The sequence below is a fragment of the Orycteropus afer genome, unplaced genomic scaffold (genome assembly GCF_000298275.1).
Source record: "Orycteropus afer afer isolate SDZICR_OR568_19922 unplaced genomic scaffold, OryAfe1.0 scaffold00014, whole genome shotgun sequence".
NCBI lineage: Eukaryota > Metazoa > Chordata > Mammalia > Tubulidentata > Orycteropodidae > Orycteropus > Orycteropus afer.
The window spans coordinates 328,080-333,984 of NW_006921601.1; positions in this window are offsets into that span (position 1 = coordinate 328,080).

The window sequence follows — 5,905 nt, forward strand, 5'->3', positions numbered from 1 at the left end:
AAGGCTGGCAGTTCAAACCCACCAGCCACTCCTCAGAAGGAAGATGGGGCAATCTACTTCCGTAGTGATACTGCCTCGGAAACCGAAGGAGGGATCGCTATGAGTCAGGTCCGACAGACAGCACATAACAACAACAACATTATTGGTCTGAAAAATCAGCTACAAGAGTAAGTGAAGTTCCAGGTCTGAAGGGTGACCAAGGGCTACAGTTTTGGGGGTTTCACCACTATCTATCTGGCCAATAAGCCTGGTCTTTTCATCATTTTCAGTTTTGTTCCACATTTTTCTTCCACTTTATCCTGGACACCTTCTAATGTGATCCCTTTCAGAGCCATTGGTAGTGGTATCCAGGAGCCATCTAGTCCTTCTGGTCTCAGGTTCATGAAGGCTGAAGTTCACATGGTCCATCAGTTCTTTGGACTGATTATTTCCATGTTTCTTTTATGTTCCTCACTTTTTTTTGGCTCCAGAAGGGGAGAAATGAAGAGTTGCACCATAGACGGCTGCTCACAAACTTTTAATACCCCAATCGCTACTCACTGAAGTAGGATGTAGAGTATTACCTTTGTGGACTACGTTGTGCAAACTGAACTTAATGTCACCCGAGACAATGGTGCTGAGTCCGCAGGCCCAGTGACTTACTCCCTCAAGGTTTTGGGTTATGGCTAAGATGTCTTATAACTTTGCCCCCTTATCATCTACTATATTCTTGGATATATTTGCAGCATATGCAAATATAAATGTAGAAATATCCTCTGTCAAATCTATACATATTAGGTTGCTTCCATCTTCTTGTTATTGTGAATGGTGCTGCCATGAACATAGGTATACATATATCTGTTCATGTCACAGCTCTTTTTTTGTCTAGGATATGTACCCAGTAGTGGGATTGCTGGATTATATGCTATTTCTATTTCCAGCTTTTTAAGGAAGTGTCATACCAGCGGTAAACAACTATTGCCATCTTAGGCTCGTATGATTTCTACAGGCTGCTCCTGTAAAAAGACACAAAGAAAATAGGTATATACAAATATTAAGAACTATCATATAATGAATTAAAAAGTATTAATGATAGTAGTGATCATTAATGTAGTTATTTATCATTTCTATCACTGACAGTCTCAGTATTTTAGAGTGAATCTTAAAATTCAGAGTTTGGCAAAATCATAAAAAAAGACTAAGTTTGTTGGTCTGATAGAGCCTGTGGAGACCCCTGAGACTATGGCCCCTAGCTACCCTTCAGGTCTGGAATTGAACTCTCTCCTGTGGCTTCCATCCAAACAATAGACAGGCATATGGGGTGAAAATTTACATTAGGTAGATACATTCCTTTGAGAGATCAGTCATGGGAGAATAGATGGGCTGTGTATACACAGGGAGACAGCTTCAGAGGTAGGAATGCATGGCAGGGAAAGACATAGGGAAGAGGTTACTATGGGGAGGAAGTGGGAAGAGAGCTGTTACATTGTGGGGAATTGCAGTGAATGTCATAAACAACATGTGTATGAACTGCTGTATGGAAAATGAATTTGCTCTGGAAACTTTCATCCAAATCACAATAAAAATTAAAAAATATATATTCAAAGTTTGGATTTTGAAAGCTATGAATCATTAATGCTGACTGGTGAAGACTGGAACTGCTGCAGTAAATGAGGAAAATTTTACATATATTCCAAACGAAACTCATTGTCATTGAGTCAATTCCAATTGATGGCAACTCTATAGCATAGGACTGCCGCATACTCCAAGGGTGTAATCTTTGTGGAAGAAGACTGCTACATCTTTTTCCCATGGAGCAGCTGATGGATTCAAACCTCTCAGTTAGCAGCCAGATGCTTAACCACCAAGGCTCCTTTGCACATATTATCCTGACAGTAAACCAGAAAAACAAACCCAAATGCATTTCTGTCGAGTCAATTCCAACTCATAACCACCCTCTAGGACATAGTAGAATTGCCCCATAGGGTTTCCAAGACTGTAAGTCTTTATAGAAGCAGAGTGCTACAGCTTTCTGTCATGAAACAGCTGATGGGTTTGAACCATCAACATTTCTATTAGCAGCCAAGCACTGCCAGAGTTCTTAGGAGTAAACTAAATTAATTGGATTGTCAGAGTAGAGTCAGTTATAGAGAAGATTAAATTCAAATCCCAAAAGGGCCACTTTATTTTTGAGACACCACTGTTATAGTGTACATTGAGATTAAGTGAAAGGAAACATCTATTCTGCTTCAATCATTTATTTCAAAATTACTTAATAAGAAGTTTCTGTATGGTAATAATTAATATGTGCTGAGGATCCTTTAATATGACACCACTATAAGCTAATAATCAACAGATAATGAAGGTACATGGATGTATATGTTCCCTTCTTCTATGAAGCCTGTATTTTCACAGGGGGTTGTAACAAGATCCCTGTGTAAGGGGAACAGTTGATGACTGGTTGTTAATTTAAAGACTGACAGTTCAAACACACCAGAGGCCCCATGTAAGAAAGTCTCGGTGAACTGCTTTTGTAAAGAATGCAACCAAGAAAACCCTCCGGAGCTCTTCTGCTCTTGAACACATGAGGGCAATACGAGTCACAATTGACTCAATGGCAACAGGTTAAATCATTAATTATATACTTTTTTGGGGGTATAATTCATATGCACAGCTGTGTGGAATAAATTAATAACTACAGGTAACAGGAAATATTTCCTAACATTAATTTGTCGCCTTCAGTAAACCTATCTGCACCACTCCACTCTTGACATACAGCCAGTGTCTTTCCTTTGAGTGTCTTTGACTAGAGATCCATGTTTTTTTTCTCTTATGTAAACTTTCCTGATATTGCATCATCAGTGCTTTCCTGTCTCACTTCCTTAGAATAGAGTGAGGATATTTAGACCCTTGATACACGGTGAGAGTGAGGAATGGTTGTACAACGTAGTGCTTTCTTCTCCTCAACACTTCTGATAGCTGTCTTGCTCATGCTTATTTTAACAGCTTGTTTTGCATATCTTTTCCGAACTATTTGACTTAGTAGTCAACAAAATATCAACTTTCTTCATCTATATTTTAATTGTTGAAATATTATAATATTAAATTCATAGTTAAAATTAAAAGAATTGAATATAACAGGATCAAGATCCATATAAGTGTCTCTTGGTTAGAAAATATTTTACCATTGGGAACATAAAGAGCACAGGGCATGCTAGAGAGTACCTTCTGGCTGGGAGCCTTCAGCCTACAGATGTCTTTGCTGATCTCTTTTATAGAGGGGATGCCGAATGCTGATTAATCTCATCGATGGTCTTACTTAGAGACATTGCCATGGTGTTGGTTAATATGCTGCTGTTTGTTGCTGCTGAGTCAATTATTATTCATGGTGACCTCAGGCAGGGTAGAATTGCTCCATGGGGTTTTCAAGGCTGTGACCTTTTGGAAACAGATCACCAGGTTTGACTGCCAAGTTAATTCTGGGGGAGTTTGAACCTTTCAGCTTGCAGTTGAGTCTATTTGTGCCACCCACAGACTTCACTGGTTAGTATGATCTTTACTATATGTTATATGGAGCTCTGGTAGTATAGTGCCTAAGGCACTTGACTGCTAACCAGAAGGCTGGTGGTTCAAATCCACCAGCCACTCCTCAGAAGGAAGGTTGGGCAATCCTACTTCCATAGTGATACTGCCTCGGAAACCCAAGGAGCGGTCGCTATGAGTCAGGGCCGACTCGACAGCAAATAACAACAACAACAACAACATATGTTATATAGGGGAGCTCTGGTGGCACAGTGCATAAGGCATTTGACTGCTAACTAGAAAGCTGGTGGTTCAAACCCACCAGCCACTCCTTGGAAGGAAGATTGGGCAATCTACTTCCGTGGTGATACTGCCTCAGAAACCCAAGGAGGGGTCGCTATGAGTCAAATCAACTTGATGGCAGTGATTTTGGTTTTTGGTTCTTATACACTATATAAGAAACCTTGGTGGTACAATGGTTAAGGGCTCAGATGCTAACTGAAAGGTTATTAGTTTGAATCTTCAAGTCGCTTGTTCAGAGAAAAGACAAAGTGATCTGCTCCCATAAAATTTCAGCCTAGGAAACCCTACGGGCAATTTTATTCTCTTGTATATGGTCTCTATTTGTTGAAATTGACTCAAGGGCACACAACAATATAGATTATATGGTGTGCATAAAGATTTCTAGAAAAGAGATTGGTATATCCTTCTCATAAACCATTTGGTGTCAGCCACTACTAACTGTGTCTTTATGACTAAGGAAAACTAAATAGAGAAACAGTAAATAACCTGTTGTTGTTGTTGTTATGTGTCGTCAAGTCAGACCCGACTCATAGCGACCCCTCCTTGGGTTTCCAAGGCAGTATCGCTACGGAAGTAGATTGCCCCATCTTCCTTCTGAGGAGTGGCTGGTGGGTTTGAACTGCCAGCCTTCTGGTTAGCAGTCAAGTGCCTTAGGCTTAATAACCTAAAGAACATAAAACACTGACTCTGAGATTCTAACTATTTTCCTAACCCTTAGAGGTTATGTGACTCTTCTAACGAGCAATCTTTGTCTTGGGCCTCATGGTTTTGTCCTACCTCAGAGTTGGATTGAAATTTGAAGCTCTTCCCACTCAGTCTCCCTTCATCCTCTCATTCCTTTCATAGGTGTCAAACAAGCATCTCAGTATGAAGGTTTCCCTGCCTCCTACAGTACCTGTTCCCCATTATCTTTCATAGGGTGTTCATTCCAACAAACCTCTTACATTTTTAATCCACATCGGTTGGCATCTGCTTTCTGGAAGACCTAAACTGACATATTTGTATATGTGAATTCTAGACAATGAGTGGCAGAAACTAGCATCTGCATACACAGTTCATCCACCCATGGAAGAACATAATGCTCTCAAAATGGAAACAATAAATAATGTCTTGAATATATCCAAGAGCCAGGTTTTTTGAAAAAGAAAAAAAATTCTGAGCAGCTTCACAGTTACTGAAATCTATAGTGGAAAGTGGTTTCTGTAGCAAACAGGGTCATGAAGTTTAGGGTTGCAATTCAGAATCTAATTCACCCTTCCACTTTGTTGTTATTTGTAGTTTTGTTATAGAGAAGTCCCAATTCCAAATGGAGAGGTCAGAGTGGTCAGATTCTTCTTCTCTCCAAGTCTTGCAGTCAGAGTTCAACAACATAACCCAAAACAAATTAGGATGTCCACCTCAGACTTCTAATATTGAAGAGTGGTGGGGAAATAGAAGGTAATATCAGTTTATCACAGTGGTGACAATGATGTTCTAAGTGAGAAGATTCCAAATGTTCTGTTGTGATGGGCCTAAAACTCCTATCAGCCTACAATACAATGCAACACACTGCCGTGGACACAGATCTGACTCATAGTGACCCCTCCTTGAGTTTCCAAGGCAGTATTACTTTGGAAGTAGATCACCCAACTTTCCTTCAGAGGAGTGGCTGGTGGGTTTGAACCGTCAGCCTTCAAGTTAGCAGTCATTTGCCTTAGGCACTACGCCCTCTCAGCCCATTTCTAATTAAAAAGTTGGTTGAATTCCTGATTGTTGTCTTGAGGAAACTGTCAGGATCCCTGCTGACTGTCAAAGTCTAATACTGTAATATGTTCCGACCAAGTTCTCCAACCATATTTTCCTTAAAATAGTGGCAATCAGTTTCCATTTCTTGCAGCAAAAAAAATTCCTAACTGATACGATTATTCTCATGTTTATTTGTCATTAATTTAGGGATAATTTGATGCTTTGTTCCTACAAACTCCATGCCCACAACATTCCCTTCTGAGAGAGAATGGCAGGATGGGATAAATCTAGACAAATATTCTCTTTCTCTCTCTTTTGTGATGTAAATAAGTTGTAATGATTTGTATATTTAGAAGCTACTGGAGTTCTCTATTCC